At 41.1% G+C, this 18,498-nt stretch overlaps 1 protein-coding gene across 2 annotated transcripts in view; it reads left to right on the forward strand.

The window, feature by feature from the left end:
* The first annotated feature begins 15,151 nt into the window (after nucleotides 1–15,151).
* Nucleotides 15,152–18,498, forward strand: part of RASGRP3 (RAS guanyl releasing protein 3) — a 66,930-nt gene continuing 63,583 nt past the window's right edge. For both annotated transcript variants that reach the window (XM_061991180.1, XM_061991181.1), the window contains exon 1: nucleotides 15,152–15,316. The gene's annotated coding sequence lies outside the window, so the exon portion shown is untranslated. The remainder of the gene's footprint in view (nucleotides 15,317–18,498) is intronic.

The following is an 18,498-nucleotide window of genomic DNA, read 5'->3' on the forward strand; positions in this document are numbered from 1 at the left end:
AATCACCTTTTTTTTTTAGAAAAAAAAAAAGCTATTTACTAATTGTAAACTTCTTTCTTTCTTTCTTTCTTTTATTGGTGTTTACATTACAAGAATTGAGCCCTCAGGTGTTTCCAGTCCTGTAATTAATTTACATTACAATAGTTAGAGGGAGTTGTCTGGCTGGTTTTTCCTTCTCATGCTGTTTTAATAAGGCTACAATCTGAATTAGTTAGTGCCTGGAGTTAGGCTTCCAGAGGGAAGATTTCAAACACAGACCTACAGAAACTGTTTGACTTGGAATCCGATTCCCATGGAATTTTTCTTCTTTCCTGGTTTAGGCATGTTTCCCACTAAATCTGCAAATAAGGCTCTTCGGTATGATGGCCTGGTTTTCAGAAAATACTGGAGAGAAGATGGAGAATTTCCTTTTCTTGATGAACTGTACCTTCCCATCAGCTCTATTTTTCAGTGCAAGGAGAAAAAGAGATTAGGAGACTGACAGATGTTTCACTTTGACGTTCTCCAGAGCAAAAGAGTTTGTTTTGGAAATCCTGAAACAGGTCCTTTTGATATTTTCCAAATTAAACATTTTTGCTGTGTCTCTTAGACCTACCCTGCATTAAAAGGAAGAGGATAACGAGACACTAAAAAGTGGGTCAAATTTGCTCCATTTGTCTGAAAATTAGATTTTCATTTCTCATTTCACAAAAAAAAAGAAATACATGTTTTGCTTCTGAATAAAATTTATTTTCCAATATTTAGGTCAGCCACTGAACCAAAAATCATGAGCTGTGTTCCTTTCAGCACCACACACTCGGTACCTCTCATTAAAACCCTTGTGTCTGTTAAGGTGCAGAAGCAACTGTCCTTCCCAGGGCCCCCCGCCTCTAGCTGCTCCAGTTTGACACTAGGACAAGTAAAGGTATTGTATATTTAAGGCCTCTTTGTATGTTAAAATGCAAGAAATAAATGTCCAAATAAAACCATGAGGAGAGGGATCTTTAAGGAAGAGACTCTTTGTAAAGTGCCCAACCCCCTTGACTTTTCTAGAATGAAGCAGGAGAGGACCGGAAGGCCAGTTGCTCTGCTTAGTCAGAAGAGGGAGACTACAGACACTAGAGCTGGTCTATAATTACAACAAAGAACCCAATTAATTCTTGCTTACCTGCTGTGCTTCAGGAGGAAGGAGGGAAGGTCTGGTCTTACTAGGGAATTCTGTAACTAAAGAGCTCTTACTTGTCTAGCTTAAGGTTAATCCTACAATCTTAATAAAAACAAGATGAGCTCTGGTCTGCTTTTACCTATAATGAAAATTCATAGGCAAAGCAGTACTGCCCCACCTCCAGACGGCCTTCTCCTGCTTCAGAAACTGGCTGTGCTCACCTCTCAAAGATGGCCTAGGCTCCAAAGCTGCCATTCAGCACCGTAGCCTTGGATTTTCAGCATTTCAGTACTCCTTCAGTCTTTCCCCAGCAGGGAGTTAAAATGGCAGTACAAGTCTTCACTCTTCCTGCGAGTACATCAGTACAACAGCTGAGCAACTAAGACCTAAGCTTCAGTACCCTTAGAAATCTTTGCCTGGGGAAAAACACTGTGCTGAACGTGTAATTCTGAGCCACAAGATTGGCTCCTTGTGGATTTATTCTGTCTTTTTAAAACAACAAGTTTAGAACAGCCTGGCATTTTGCCATTCTCAGACAATATACACTCTGACCCCCTTATTTTGTGTTATTTCAGACTAAAAAACCCAACGCAAACCCAGGCTGTTCCATGAGCAGCAAAATTAACATGAAGCCTGAATGCCTATAGCCCTTCCTTGTAACTGTCTCCTCGGGAGACTAACTCTAGCTCTTCACATCTCCACCACTCTCAACAAGCGCCGGCAGCACCCACCAGCAGTTGGGGGTGCCAGGACAGGTGATGAGTCCTGATGCAGTGACACAGCTGCTGCTAAACCAAATGTCCGTGCTCTCAGCAGAGAGGCTTAGGTGGGGCACTTGTCTCTATCAAACTTCCCAGACCTCAAATTGTACTGGGCTTTTGGTTTCATTTACCTTACACACGTGGTAGAAATGGGTTACGAGGTTAAGAGGTACCAGTAGGTTCAGAGAGGCAGCATACACTGGGATCTGGTTCCACAGAAAGCAAACCAACCAGCAAACCTAAGCCTAGCTGACCTCTTGGCCTATCAGTTGCTCTTAACAAAAATTCACAAAAGAGGTTTTGGTGTGTTCGGCCCCCTCCATCTCCCCTGCCTGATTCAAGAGAGCAGCAATTGCCTCAAGTCCTGAATGAAGCTTGAAAACATTGTTCTTGTTCAATAGCCACATCCTCAGCACAGCCACCCTCTTCTGTTGCAGACACTATATAAGCAAACACCATACTTGGTGCATGCTTCTACCTTTCCCTTTTGCTCTTCTTACCTCTAATATGCCTTAGAACGCACACAGGGAGCCAAAAGCAGACTGAACAGCCTAAACTCCACTTACATCCCAGTACTTAGTATTCTATGTTGCCTGGCTCCAGGCCTTGAGAAATGCTTTCACAAAGGAACCACAGTTGAAGGAATGGAGTGAAATTCAGCCCATCTGACTTCAGCCTCTGGAGCCCACCTACTTTGCCCCAGTATAGCAAGGCTGGTTCTGTCATTTCACCTGAAAAGCTGCAGGGCTTAGGAGTACAATTTTGATTTATAGTTACACGTTTTCTTAACATCATTAAGAGGAGGGATTGGACACCATGGATGTAGCCAGTTAGTTGTTACAAGAGCTGTGGTTTAGGCAAGAGCCCTCAAAATACAGAAACCACCACGTACAATTCCATAATTCAAGTTTCTGACTGCAGCAGGCTCTGGAACTGATTACAATTTATACCAAATGGCACCAATGCTTTTTACATCCATATGGACCCTTTAAAAATATATATAACAAATGAGTCCTTTTTCAGACAGCCTTTTCCTTGATACAAAAAATAAAGTTGCTGACACGGTAGAACTGAGATTGGCTAGTTCCCTTCCAATGCTGGTGTGTTAATGAGAATGAAGTTACTACAGAACTAGTTACACACATCTCAGCCAGAAAGACATTTGATGTGAATAGATGCTTTCACGTTGGGATACTGAACATTGAAAACTTAACCAATGTTAAAACTATTCAAAGCGAGCGCTAACATTCCTTGGGAAAAAACACAGTCACAGCTGGACAGATCAGTTTCATACAAGATCAAAAGTGGCAGCCATGACAAATATTCAGCTAGTCAATGGCAAATGAAAAACTCAAATTCCTGATGAAGAGAAGCCCTAAAATGCTAACAGTGCCAAAGTGGTTGTCATGACCGATTAGCTCACAGTGATCCTCACCCTCATGGCAGTTTGCTTCAGAGTTTGGCAGCAGAGGAGTGCCTGGCTTTGGCACTCTTTCCTACCTTCTCAAAAGGAAAGGTGACAGACCCCATTAGAGTTCGTCATGGGCCAGTCTGGCCAGCAATTAAGCCACAGTGCATTCGTTCAAAGTGCACAGCAAATTTTAAAACCCCACTGCTGCCTCTAAAAGAGACTACCGTATTGTTCTTATGATAATGCCACACACTTTGAAGAGTGGTTTGTGCCTGCAGGGGACTCTGCTGAAACCACAAAGGGCAAGGGAGCTATGAAGGAGCCATTCAAGCAAAGAAGAGCTGAACTGCTCTGGGTCACAGAGGCTACTGCTTATTTCTGAGTTTTCTCTCTTTTTTTGGCATTTATGTAGCTTTTACTATCAGAAGATCTGAAATGCACCTAAGAAAACTAAATGATGTGTCCAAAAGAGAAGCAGAGTAACTTAAGAGTAAATGAATGAGGAAAATCAGCCACTTGCTGAAGGCTTCTGAATGAGTGGCAATGTTAGCTCATGAGAGAGTAACGATGTCCTTCAGGAGAATGCCAAGGACCAGGCTACACATTCACCTGCAGGAATAACCTCAGAGGGCAGAACTGGAAAATTCGGGCCCTCCTGGGCACTGCCTTCACAGCTGCACAGGCTACATTTGCACACCAAGCTGTGAAAGATCTTCAACTCCCCTCTTCAACTGCCCCTCCCCAGCTCCGTCACTCCACTCCCACCAACCTTTACTGTTGGAGAGCCCATGAACCAAAAAGGGAATCTGTGTTGAAACAGTTGCCACAATCTTCATTGATAAGTGATACCTGAGAGTAGGAGGGGGAAGAGTGGTGTAAACCAAAGAAATGCTGGATGTCAGCCATGTCAGATTTTCTTCAAGATGACCAGCTATGTATTTTGACTCAGAGACTCCTAGTGGAAGCCTTCAGGCTGCATGATCTGTCTCAGCTGTGTCAGGGCTGCGATTGCTCTGCTCTTCTCCCTCTCACGCTGTAGGGCTGGGTAGATACCACTGTGTCCCAGCAGCTGTGCAACTCTACTGAACTTTGAAGTTCACTCTGCCTGAAGAGGAGATTGCACTAGGGGCCTCCAGAGGCTGCTGTCAAGCTACATCTTTCCGTGCAAGGTAGATGTGCCCTGACACAGCAGCCTATCCCTATCCTTAAGAGACAGGGAACCTCACAGAGGGGACGTGACCCATTGTCCTTCTCCCACGCCAGAGCCCATGCCAGGAGTGTGCCTTTTGCTTTGAAAGTAGATTGGTGTTCCCTTTTTGAGAACAGCAGTCTGCTCAGCTCAACTCAGGATAATCCCATCCAGAAGGAACATTATGCACAATGTGCATTGCTGCCTGCTGTCAACCAACATCTTCTTGAAGAGTGAAGTGGCAGCCTCAGATAGAAGGGAAGTTCTGCAGCAAAGATTTTGCCCTGACAAAAGACACAGAAGAGGGAGGAAATTAGAATATTCTTATTTCTTTCTACAATGTCTTTCCCTCAAGTCATGCTTTGCCACATGTTGCTTTCCGTTAAGCTCTGAACCAAAGGAGATGGAGAGAATACTGCTAGCCAGCATGGAAAATTTCTACGTGACAATTTCAGCATAGGCTCCAATCCCTATCTACTCACACTGCCAGGATCCATTCTGGGCTGGATTTTTCCAAAGCATTCCATATTGATTTAGCTCTCCTCTCACTGAAAGCTGTAGCACCTCCATGGATTCTGGTGGGAGCAGGGCAAAGGCTGTGCCAAGGTCTTTTGAAAAATCCCACCCTGTTTGTTTAATGAGGAATGTCTCTGGCAGAAAAGTTTTGAGCACAGCTAAGCAGATTTTTTTATTTCTTTCACATTAAAAATTGTAATTTCTGCAGCTTCTCATCCAGCAGGTGACTGCCCCAAAGGGTGGGTAGGACCTGCTCCAAAATCCCCAACAGGATATAGTCTATCTAAAACTGAATTAAACTTTCTTATCATCATAATGGTCCCTGTCACTCAATGAGCAGGCACCATTTTCAGGCTCCACAGCTCCCTTTCCTGATACAGGCAGCCATCCAGCTCAGATTTGGGCACAGGGGCTTTCTGCCCCATTTGATGTCCCTTCCCAAGGTCAGTTCTCAATGCCAGAATGCTTCTGCTTTTCACCTCATTGTCACTGGATGCCACAAAGTAGTTTTCAGTCTCTCAACAGAGATTTGGCACGTGGTGAAACTTATAGCCTCTATCTACTACTTTAAAAAGTCTTTCAACAAGGTAAACTGATCACATCCCTCACCCCTCATGGAGATCTCTCTCCTCACAGAAATAGGAGGCACCACCACCAAGTCAGCTTGGTATCCTTCCCAAAACTACCCAGAGAGATGTGGCATGTTCATTTTCCTTCATGTACCACAAGCAAGAGATTCTAAGCATGCTTTTAGCCACGAATGTATTCTTCCTTGGCCTGCATCATCACCAAACTGAGATAAATAGCAAACAGGGAATAAGGATGTTTCAAAAATAAATCAGGAAAGGGAAATCCTTTGATTTGCACAACAGTGAGCTGAATGAACATGAATTTGTCATTCACATTTGCTTATGCTTAGATGTCATTTTTTCCAAAACCTGAAGAAAAACAGAGAATTAGTATTTTAAAATTCCCTTAGGCTGAAAAGGGGGGGGGGGGGGGGGGGGGAGGAACTACATTAACTATATTACTCATTGGAGTGTTAGTTCATTTCAGTTCATTGAATATAAACCAAAGCAGATGATGGGGAGTTTTGGAGGGTTTCACTAGAACGGAACAATACATAGTACATCCAGATATATATATATTAATTTCACACCTGGTAATAGTTCTGGTATTGGGTTATTTCACCAGAAGGCAACAGTAACTATTTTTAGCCAAGCTGGCCCTTACTTCATCCAGTAAAACTTGGTTTAGGTTTGAGTGTTAGATAAACACAGTCTACCATATACTAGACCTAACAAAACACTTGCAAGTGCATACCACAGTGAAGATGGATGAGGAAAATCTAACACTATAGGTATTTTCCCTGTCTAAACAGCTAACCGAAAACAGCTCCAAGACACTCATCAGTGTACATGGCTCAAGAGCAAGGACCTTGAGCAAGAGCTCCTTCCTCATGGTCTCACAGCTTCCAGGGCAAACCAAACACAAGGTCCCTGCAGCATCCCTCTCTCTGTGATTCCTTTCTACTGTCTCTGGTTCAGTTACCTGTGATTTCCACTGTCATCTCTTCATTCTTCTGCACAAGTGCAAATTGACAGCAACTCCACTGACTGCAGTGACTGACACAGGGAGTAATTGCGCTCCCAATATATGAACCACAGCAAACTTTTAATACTTCAAAATCTTAAAGAAAAAGAAAACAATAAAAAACTGCAAGGAATAAAGTGTTTGAAACTTCTTGAAAGAGATCTAGCAATGTTTGAGAAATATGCTATTTTTTTTTTCTCTGTTTTAAATCAAGTACTGTCTATCCCACTGAATCCTTCCCTGCTGGCAACATGAAACATGAACTAAAATTTAATTAAAATACGTGCCCGAAGTAAGAGTCAAACCAAACTGGTTTAATTCTGGCGTTTGGGGGTTAAATTAACTTTATATAGAGCATTTAATTGTGGAGTCATAGATATGATGAAATATCAGCTTGAAAAATTTATTAATTTTATACTTAGGAAATATTTTTAAAAGGTAATAGAATTCTCCCATCACACAACCAGCAGTAGATCTGACTCGAGTACCAGCTGTTCAACAACTGGGCAGAAATATAAGAAAATATCATAAAGACCTGGATATATAGTAGGAGAGATTAAGCCCTTATAATTGGTTTGGGCTGAAAACTGCAGAAAAAGAGCAGAGCTCAGGGAAAACCTGCCATTCACAGGGTTTAACGGTAAAGATATTTTTTTTTTCTCCTGCCTTTGTCACTAGAGGTCAGCACAGCATCTGCAGTGCCACACCGTTCTGGTTTAAGGAATAATAAGAAAATCCACACCAGTTAGAGGAAAAAGGTGGTCTTAAGAAATAGCTCCAAGAATTTTTGTTTCTGCAATGGGAGAAATGTGAAATGTGAAGCCTCAGAAAAAAAGAAGAACACAGCAGCAATCAAAAAGCCTTGAACCCAAACTCAGACTAAAATCATGCTAGAAGTTCAAAGGTTCCCACGGAGCAATTAGAGTCTAACAATGGCTATTTTTAAAACACTTATTATCCTAAGGTAAAAGCTGTCACCTAAAAAGCCTAGCTGCCTAGCACTCTGAGGACTCTTCCTGATGGAAGAGAAATAAACTATTTAATCTCCCAGCACAACAAAATTCCTACCCCAGGCTGTGAGCAGCTGGTCTAGCTCATGAAAAGCCAGCTCATACGTGCAGGTCAAGGAGATAGGGAAAGCATTAAATGCACTGGAACAATTCCAAGGAAAGCAGAGGAAAAAAAACCCCACAGACACTCATCTTCCCAACACAACCAAACAGATATCCCTTCTCTGATCCTTGTCCCTCTGAAGTCACTGGAGAAACCTCACGGTTAGAGTGTGTCACTGTGCACGTTGCTATTCCTGTCCCCTGGGGCCTCTCAAAGGCTCGATTTCTGTCAGCCAGGAGGTGACACACTATCGGAGCGCCTGACAGGAACTGTGAAGGAGCAACTCTTCCTCTTCCTTTTGGAAGCAGAGATTTCAGCTGCTCTCAAGACAGGTGTAGGCAACAGAGATTTAGTACTGAAGAGCTGTCACTTTGTGGCAGGGCAAACGGGTCGCCTTCCCTCCCAGTGCATGTGTCACAAAAGGGGCCTGTGTTCTGCTGTGGTTTATGGCGTTTGATTCACTGCTCCAGCAGAAGAGCTCACATTTGTTAGTATGACTCAGATTCCAACAGAGACCTGTGCAGTCATACCCTAAAAAGCTATTTAGTACACACTGCCCTACCCCAAATGACAGCAAAGGGTCTTGGACCACAGTGTCTTCCACAAGCGTGTTTAGCACAACTCGAACTGCCTCCCCTCTTCAGCCAGACACAGAAAATCAACACCTTGAAATTCAGAAGTGTTTGGTCAGCAAACAGAAGCCCCTCAGAATAGTGGCAAAGCAAACTACAGGAGGATAAATTCACACACATATGGAGAAGTAACCCACTTGAAGGAAAGGCAAGTACAAACCGGGAAACTAGTGTAAATGAGGTCCTAACCCAATCAGCCTAACAAAAAGCAGATGGATCTTAGCCATTTTTTATATTCTTTCCTAATTTACACCTGACTATGAGGGATAAGTAGATGTGCACCCAGCTTCTAACAAACATGAAAAAGTTACAGATTGCTGTAGAGAAATCTTTTTGCTGGAGATGCATTACCTGTAGAGCATATTTTTGCTCTTTTTTTAGTATATTATCTATCACTGCTGTATGTTTTCTCACTTTTTTTCTTGGAAACTTCAATTCTAAAAGATGCACATTAAAATAAATACAAGAGTAGAAAAAGTGGGCATTTGAGATCAAACAACTACTGGCTGAAGTGTAGGATTAGAATGCTTGAGGTCTTCTATCCATCACAAATACTTCTGAGTCATAGCGCATGGGAGTCAAAAATGGGCACCACATTGTGTCAAGTGCTGTAAAAAAGACTCTCAACAGAGATATAAAATGAGGGAATAAGATGGATGCAGCTGGGAAAAGTATACAAGGAAGTAATGAGATAATACTAGCAATAGTAAGAGCAGCTGCCCACCCTGTATGAACAAGGGATGCAGTCAGGAATGAGAGCTTCTGACATGGCATCCTGAACAGCTAGGAGAGCAGAGAAGCCACCCACAAAGAGAGGCAGCACCAGAAGAAGGACTTGTTGGAGATAATTTCTGACCATTCAAGAACCTGTTGAAATTTTAAGTAGTCCCTTTTACCTTCCTGGAACAAAACACTACCTGCCACCCTGCAGCAAGCACTGACATTTTTTATAAACAGTGGGAAAAAGGAGAGTTTTGCAGAACAGTGAATTAATGTTGCTGTTGTTTATATCAGCTTCTCACTGAAGAAGAAACTGGGGGAAGAAACACAAGCGTGCTTGCATAAAAATTTGACAAGTGGGAACACAAGATGAAATCATGAGCTGTCTGGAGACAAGTAAAATACAAGGGGGGGGCAGAAAAAAAAAAAAAAACAAACCAGAATAAGCTTCCCAGAGAAAAGTGTTATTTCCTGTGAGACCTTTAGCAAGTTACATTATTTCCTCATCAATACCATGGAGATAATGTTTCCTGCTGTCACCACCTCCTCCTGCTGTCATCACCTCCCTAAAAGCTTTGAACTCCTGGTTGGTTGAACAGAAATCAATCCCAGTGAAGAGATGGAGACATACAGAAGGTTTGGGCCTTAGGAACTTTAACATTTTTCAAATGAAGCTTTACATTTAATCTTCACAATGAAGGAGGATCTTATTAATATTTACAAATATCTAAATGGTGGGTGTCAGGAGAGTGAGGCATCCCAACAGGATGAGGGGTAATGGGATGAAGCTGGAATACAAAAAGTTCCATTTGAATGTAAGAAAAAAACTTTTTACTGTTCAAGTGAGGGAGCCCTAGCACAGGCTGCCCAGAGAGGTTGTGGAGTCTCCTTCCTTGGAGGTCTTCATACCCATCTGGACACATTTCTATGTGACCTGATCTAGATGATTTGCTTCTGCAGGGGAGTTGGACTAGATGATCTCTAAAAGTCCCTTCCAACTCCTACAATTCTATGATTCTATGATTATAATGCCATCAAGGTTAATGCATGTGATCTTGACCAGCTTGAGAGTTGGGCAGAGAGGAACCTCATGAGGTTCAACAAAGGCAAGTGCAGGGTCCTGAACCTTGGAAGGAACAACCAAGTACAGACTGGGGGTGACCTGTTGGAGAGCAGCTCAGCAGAGAGGGATTCTACTCTGCCCTAGCGAGGCCTCATCTGGAGTCCTGTGTCCAGTTCTGGACCCCCCAGCTCCAGAGGGACAGGGAACTTCTGGAGAAAGCCCAGTGCAGGGCCACCAAGATGATCGGGGGACTGGAGCATCTTTCTTATGAGGAAAGACTGTGGGGACTGGGGCTGTTTGCCCTGGAAAAGAGAAGACTGAGGAGAGAACTCATCATCACTTGTAAAGTGTGGATGTCAGGAGGATGAGATGACACTTTTTTCTGTAGTGTGCAGTGACAGGACAAGGGGTAATGGACATAAGCTGGAACATTAAAAGTTCCACTTAGATACAAAGAAAAAAAAATCCTTCCTGTGAGTGTGAGGGAGCCCTGGCACAGGCTGCCCCAGGGAGGTTGTGGCATTTCCTTCTCTGGAGGTTTTCAAAACCCACCTGTATGTGTTCCTGTGTGGCCTGATTGAGGCAATCCTGCTTTAGTAGGGGTTTGGATGGCTGATCTCTAGAGGTCTCTTCCAACCCCTACCATTTCATGATTCTATGATCTTTGTTTAAGGTATAGATTTAAAAATATACATTGTGTTTTGGTAAGAAAGAAGGTGAAAAACAAATTAGACTTCTATTTGTGTTCTCCCTCCATTACCACATCCCCAACCTAAACCACACACAAATAGTTTATGGCATAATGGGGATTACAGATCACAACTGTGCTAACCTCATGAGGCCACAAACACAGGGCAGACAACCAGCACATTATCTTCCACTTAGATGTTGACTCACAGTTTGAGTCTGACCTGTGGTTTTCCCTGTAGGCTTTTTATAAGATCCCAATGAACTGTTCCTCAGTTTGCCCCGGGGCTGTAAGCTGCAGAGCTGTTGGGATATGTCTACACTGTCTGCTTGAGGGACAGAGAGGAGGAAAATAATACATTTTCTATGCAGTGAATGTAAGCCACAATTAGAAAGGCCCTTAAACTCACAGCTCCTCAGCTGCTATAAAGTGGCACAGACCCATGAAAGCCAATTGGCCAGCTTCCCCAGACAGCTCAAATCAGTGCCGCTTCACTGAAGCTGATGAAGCAACACCAATTTGCAGAAGCTAGGGATCTGGCCCACAGCCTGCACTACAGTCCAGAAAGACCATCTGCATTTAATGGGATTGGAAATCAAAAGGAAAGACTGTGTCCTTAAAATTTACTCAGTACTACTGAGACAAGTGTTTTTCACTGTGTTAAGTCAGGTAGACTAAACAAGAGCTATACCAGATAAAAACTGTTTTATTGTTTCTTCCTCAGTACAGCTTTACCAGGGAAAGTTAGGTCATTCCGTGTAACATATTCCATGAAGCAATGAAACATGAAGGCAAGAAGGAGACAACTGAGGAGAGAAGAGGGACAGGAATAACACTATAAAGAAATCAAGTTATTTAATGAATTGTAGGCACGACAACTAGAGTGCACTGCCCTGCACATACTCTCTTTATGTCAAACCCACTCCCACTGATGTCACTGGAAAGAGTGGTGTAACATAACACTGCCCAGCAGGACAAGGTTGGGGCAGTAGAACTGCAGAGAAAACTCAAGAAGTTTAGCTTTTTATTTTGGAAGCCAGTCTGAAAAGCTTCAATATACAAATTTCATAGGAATTTGGAAATCATTTTTACCATGCTAATTGTGACAATCCAGATTCAGAGCCAGAACTAACTCAGTAATTAGCACTAGGGGGGAAACCATGGCAAAGTATCTAGATTCATGTTTTGTGTCTTGCTGTCAGAAATCAAAATTATTTGTGTGAAGCCCCTTTGAGGTATTCAGCAAAAAGCAGTGGTTTTGTCATGCTGCCACTGAACAACTCAGTCTAATTTTTCTGTGGTGAAGAATTCACAATTCTCCTTACATGAACAAGTGGACCACACACAGGAACTCATTGAAAAGAGTTTGCTTACATCCTTAACACACACACATACATGAATGTATTTTCAGGGCACTGAGTGTAAATGAACTGTGAAGACAAGATGCTTTGAATTCCACAGGATCAAAAACATCCCCTCAAATTCTGGGCACCTCTGTGTTACTCTGCATCTGCTCACACAGACATTGTTTGTCCAAGAGGCTAAAGCATAAAAGAGATAAGTAAAAATGGAGTGCTCAGAGAAAATAGGTCTCTCTTGCTTTGACACAGAAAAAATTAACCTGGCCTCAGCAACTCTTTCTCATTCTGCTCCTGGCTCTCTTGTGGCTCTACCAGCAACCTGATGTATCCCCAAAGGAAACCCTCAAGTCAAAACTCAGGAAACACCTTCCTCAAGATTGCAAAGTTAAAGTGGGAGTGAAAAAGTTTTCATACTGGTGAGAATATCGGAATGACAAGAACGTGATGGTGGCTGGTTTCAGCATAGCAATATGGCCCAGGGAGTCTACATCCCCAGAGAGAGAAATCCTGCTTTAACCTGCCATTCTACTTTTAATGTTTGGAGAAGTTTTGAATTACATTGAGAAAAGATAGGTGTGTTTGAAAGCAAGCTTGCTAGCAAAATCAGTGCAAGCAGGCTCACCCGCAATTGAGCTCCACTGGCTGACACAAAGCAATCAACTATTCAAGACTAAGCCTCTCCAGAGCTCTGGCAGTGTTTGGTACTGATTGCACCAAAGAATGTATGATGCAAATTCAAGTCTGTAACCACTAGCAACTCCCTAAGCAGATTTAAGATTTAAACTAAACTACATTTGAATAAAGGCATGCACAAGCAAAGTACCACTAAGCAGCTTTGCATTTCAGTCTGTTATATTGTGATCCACTTCACAGAAACATGGTTAGTTAGGCCTATTCTGCCTCTGTTCCATAATAATTAATTCAATCAGCTTTTGCACATTGCCAGTCGTTCAGCCTTGGTCTAAGGTTTGAAAGAGACAGAAAGACTGCAACTTGGCTTCAGTTATCTCCAAGACAAAAATCTTCTCAGCTAAAACTGGTTTTGTGCTTCAGCCAAAAGTCAGTATTTGATGCACTCTTCACTACAAAGAATCATATTCCTCTTTGTCAGAATGCATCCAGGAGGGATTTGAAGACCTCCAGAGAAGGAGACTCCACAACTCCCTTGGGCAGCCTGTGCCAGCGCTCCCTCACTCTCACAGGAAAATAGTTATTTCTTATGACTCTATTGTTCCAGCTTCTTTCCATTACCTCTTGTCCTGTCGCTGGATATAACAGAAACAAGTGATGCCCCAACCTCCTGACATCCACCATTTACATATTTGTAAACGTTAATAAGATCTCCCCTCAGTCTCCTCTTCTCCAGACTAAACAGCCCCAGTTCCTGCAGCCTTTCCTCATAAGGAAGATGTTCCAGTCCCCTGATCATCTTGGTGGCCCTGTGCTGGACTCCCTCCAGAAGTTCCCTGTCTCTTTTGAGCTGGGGAGCCCAGAACTGGACACAGGACTCCAAAATGCATTTGATTTTTATATCAACCGCTCTGTCATCATGTAGGCTACCTAAAGCTAGCACAGATTTTCAAATTCATACATAAAACACCATACTAGCTAACAGTCATCATAATTGTCAACATAACATAACTGAAACAATGAGTTTAACATTTTAAAAATTCCTCAAACGCCACAGGTCTTTAACTCTCACCCCTTTCAGCAGGACTCCTATGAGTCTCACATGCAAATCATTAACAGAAGAAAAATCACTTGTCCACGTAGCAATATCCATCTTTCAAGTCTCTACCTTCCCAACAAAATAATCACCAATTACAAACCATGCATTATAATCTTCAATAAATACACTGCTATTATGAAACTACCACTGTGAACACCAGCAGAAAGCTCTTTTACTTCAATTTATCTAATTTGTATATAATGAAGAAAAGTCATGCTCAGGGAGCAGAAAAAGAGGGAACAGGGAGAACAGATAAAGAGACAGGTAAGTACAGTACTATATTTTAACCTTACTTGAGTATAACTTGAAAATGGTTAGTTTGGGTTTTAGGTTTTTTTTAAGCCTGACAGAGCCTTACAAGCTTGGTGTGTACTTTTAAAATCATCAAACTGAAAATCATTAAAACTGGAAAGCTTCTAATCAAAACATCTATCTCAAAGCCCACAGAAATAATTCTTTATCTCAAATTCATTCATAAAACTATTTGAGGCTTTTAACATAGTTGCTATCAAAGAGTTATAGCTGCACACCTCTCCTCACCGAGTACATGAACAATTGCTTCCCTGCACGTAAATGCACTTGGTCTGCTTAAACATTTCCAACATCTTAGCCTCTGTCTTGAAGCTGCAGGATAAGTATCATTGAGGAAGCAAGTACTCAGATGAAACAATGATTCACAGAACTTTAAACGTCATTCTTCAGCATGCAAGATCTGCACCTCCACACATATTTTACCATCCTAAAACCTTAGCCATCTTTGTACTCTTTTACAAACCAAAGAAAATCTTTGTTCCAGCTCTCCAGTTTCAAACTATTTCAAAGATTTACCCAAAATTAAATACTTAAGGGAAGTGATAATTACTCAAGAGACTAAGGTCAAAAGGCTTAGTGCTGAATTTTTTTGGTAAAAAGAGGACATCCTAGCTCACTTTTGAACAAATGTTGTCCTCATGCAAGACAGCTGTGTCTGCAGAGCAATCCTTATCAAATTCTTTTACTTATATTGGTGAGAGAGGGGGGAAAAAAAATCTAAAATCTTTTCTTTGTTTAAATGCATTTCCTGCCTTCCTTGCTGCTGCAGACTGTGTTGTGGCAGTACTATTTATAGCTCAAAGAAAGGAAAAAGCACCACTGGAGGCAGGAAAACTAAGTTCGGAAAGAATAGAAGGAAGTGTGGCTGCCATTTAGCCAAACAATCTAGAACTAATTGAGCACAAAAGAACCTCAGCCTCAGAGCTGTTGGGAGTGAAGGGAGCATAATCCAGCTTCTGTCTCTCCAGGGCCCTGCCAGGGCTGCTGAGTGTGAGAGTCATGTACAGGAATCTCAGCATCTCAACACTGTGAGAAGTCTTTTAAAAAAGGAGTGTGCTGAAAGTTTGGTACCTCTCAAATTAAGGTAAGTGTCTCCTTCTGGCATTTTTGCTTGCTTCATTCCCCATGTCTTTTTCAGATGTGGCCAGACTGGTAAATGAAAACAGAATGAATTTTGGAGAAGGAACTGTATCTGATTTTTATATAAAGGTTGGCAGGATGTCTGATTTTCAGATAAAGAAATCTGAACCCAGTTACAGGTTCTTCACAACTTTCCTTAAGCAAAGGAAACCTTTGCCATATATCCATGAGATAACTTTCCTGTTTTCCTCACATGTGTTGTGTTCATTTTATAACCTGCGATTAAGTACTACAGAAATGTTGATGGTAATTATGTGCCCCAAAGAAAAATAATGCAGTCAGCTCTGCATTAAGTTAAAGAGAGAGGGAGGAAGAAGTATATGTAATAGATATATAAATATATATATATATAAAAAAATTAAAAATACATCAAGTCAAAATGTATGTCATTTATAGTTTAAGTTTTGTGAGAATTTAGTCTTATGAGATACATTTGAAGGTAGGAACTTAGCCAGAGTTGAAGGACCTGAAAGTTTCTACAGTTTTAAGACTTTATCACAGCAGGTAATGTGCGTGTGTGTCTGGACATGTGGCTACATAAAATATACTATACAAAGACATCTGTATATACTATTCATTGTGGTTTTGCATTGCAATACCATGTAGTTTTCATTCTGAGGTCTAATTTAAATTGACAGTAGAATGTGAGTGGAACATTGTTGACAGTTATACTATCCCAATTGCATGCAGAAAAAGCTCCATCTTAAGACCTACCAGACCATATATTAATTCTTTCAGTTAGCATCAAAAAGACATACTTTTAAGTGGGAAAGCTAAAAAGTTATTTTAAGATTGTGTTTGATTTCTTTGATTTCCAACACGTATGCTCTGCTAACAAAGGAAACGCTGTTGTGTTTTGGAGTCATGGGGACAGAAGCTGTAGAATACTAGATGCAGGATTTCATCATGCAATTTTCATCTTCTTTGAACAATTTATGAGAATAACCTCTGTATTAATCTCACTTAACACATTACCTCTTTGAGTATGCCATTCAGATTATTATTCATTTATTATTCAGATGTTCCTCGGAGTTGGTGATTTATTGTAAAAAGTTGCTGGTGACTAAAAAGGAAGTGTGATGTGTTGTTATTCTACTGAATCCCTGTAGGATGCTATTATGTTTAGAGTCTGTTATTGTGGAGATAGCAAGGCAGGATGTCATCCCTGTAGGTGAAAAGCTGCGATAGGACAATTGTAAACAGCAGCAGTCAGATGAAAATCTGATCCAGGGAAGTGCCAAGCAGCAATTCCAACAAAGCAGATGTTAGTCAATGATCATAGAAAAGATCAGGCTTTTCTTTGTCTAATGTTAAACTATTCAATTCTTTACAGTAATTCTCATGTCCTAAAGAAGCCTGGTCTTGTGAAGAACAAAACATCTGTAATGAGAGTAAAAATAGAAGGCTGTACAGATATTTGCAAGAGAAAGTTCTTTAGACTGCCATTTGAGTAACTAGCATAGCATGCTCTCATTCAGGTAACCTTCCTTGCTTTTAGTTTCAGTAAATGGTTCCCCTGCATAAAAACTGAGCAGAAACCAAAAAAGGGTTGTAATTTAAATATGTAATATTAAACTATGTAACCTTTCTTATACTAGATGAGCTTCTGTAAAACTCACAAGATGGAGAGAAGGGAGGCAAACTTGCAAATAAATACCCAAGCAAAGAAGCATTGCTGTTAAACCAATGCGATCATTTCCATGTGATGTCCGTTGCACAGCTATTAGAATACAACTGAACAGCAAACACTGGATCATTTAGAATTATTCAGGTCTGCAACACTCACCACAACATTATTTTACAGCTCGGTATCACTGCATGAGTGTGATAAAACAGAGACTATTGCTTAGCTATAAGGAGCAGATCATTTGCAAATCAGCCATTTACAATGCAATTATACAGGAAGAGATGATAAAATAATGCACTGATGAACTTTTGCATTTATCTGTGGAAAAGATATTCTAGATGGTACTTCAAAATTGCCTAATTCATACTCTTAATAAATTCATATTTAATAAATATCCTTAACAAATAATTAACAGAACAAAATCTGGTGAAAGGCATAGATGTAAACCCACTAAATCCACGAAAGTTGCTCACAGCATTCAGAACAGAGATTTTTCTTCTGAAGACAAGGACAACCAGTAGCTACTCAACTAGTTTCTGTTTCTTATAGAATGCTGTATGAGGAACATGGCAGTTGGTCAATCTTTCTTCAAGCTCTTCTCCCATTATAGCATCTAGAACTTGCTCAAAGCAAGTCCAAATCAGGGAAAATGTGTCACCATTGTGTCTGGCAGTGCTCAAAACATACTGTGCTGTTTTCAAATAAGACAGATTGTTTTAGGAAAAAAAAGCAAACAGGTTCTTGAAGACAGAAAACCTAACAGTAATTTCTAAGGCCAGTATTTCAAGCATGTCTTTGTAACTGAGAGAGTTAGTAACTCCAGTTTAAGAAACAGAGACTGCCTTACATACTCATATAAATGCAGAAGCAGGTTTAAGGGGAAAAAAGTTATACATATAAAAAGATCTGTTTCAAATCTTCAAGCGTTCACAAGTTCATGAGTTCAAAGTTTGCAAACGGAGCGTTTTGTCCTGAAGATACAATCATTCCAGTAGGCCTTAGAATGAAATTTACACCCCTGCACCTTGTAAAATCTTACTGGCTGCTAGGGTCTAACTACTCTGTGGGAGATTCTTGGTATACAAACACTTCTGAGTGTTGCAACTATTAAGAGTCCAAGCTAAAAATGAAACAGGTGAATTTGATATACCAGAAGGAAGTGGAGGTTCACATGTTTTCTACCCTGCCATTATTTTGCTGGGAGATATAAAGAAGACTAAGGTTGTTAAATAAATACTTCAGTCAGCTGTCACTGGTGTGTGGGCAGTGTGGGGTTTCTGGCTCCAGGAAAGCTGTCTGACTTAAAGAAAAACCATATGACTTAACAAATAACGTCCTTTGGGTGACAGACAAACCGTGCCATGCTTTCATGAAAAGCTAGCTTAGGTTTAGTAGGATTTATTATTCCTCATGCAATTGCTCCAGTCTAAGTATCTTAATTTTCCCCTAAGCCCCTATTCCACTATACCAGGTGATCTTACAAGGGACCTTTGTGCTCC

The sequence above is a fragment of the Colius striatus genome, chromosome 2 (genome assembly GCF_028858725.1).
Source record: "Colius striatus isolate bColStr4 chromosome 2, bColStr4.1.hap1, whole genome shotgun sequence".
NCBI lineage: Eukaryota > Metazoa > Chordata > Aves > Coliiformes > Coliidae > Colius > Colius striatus.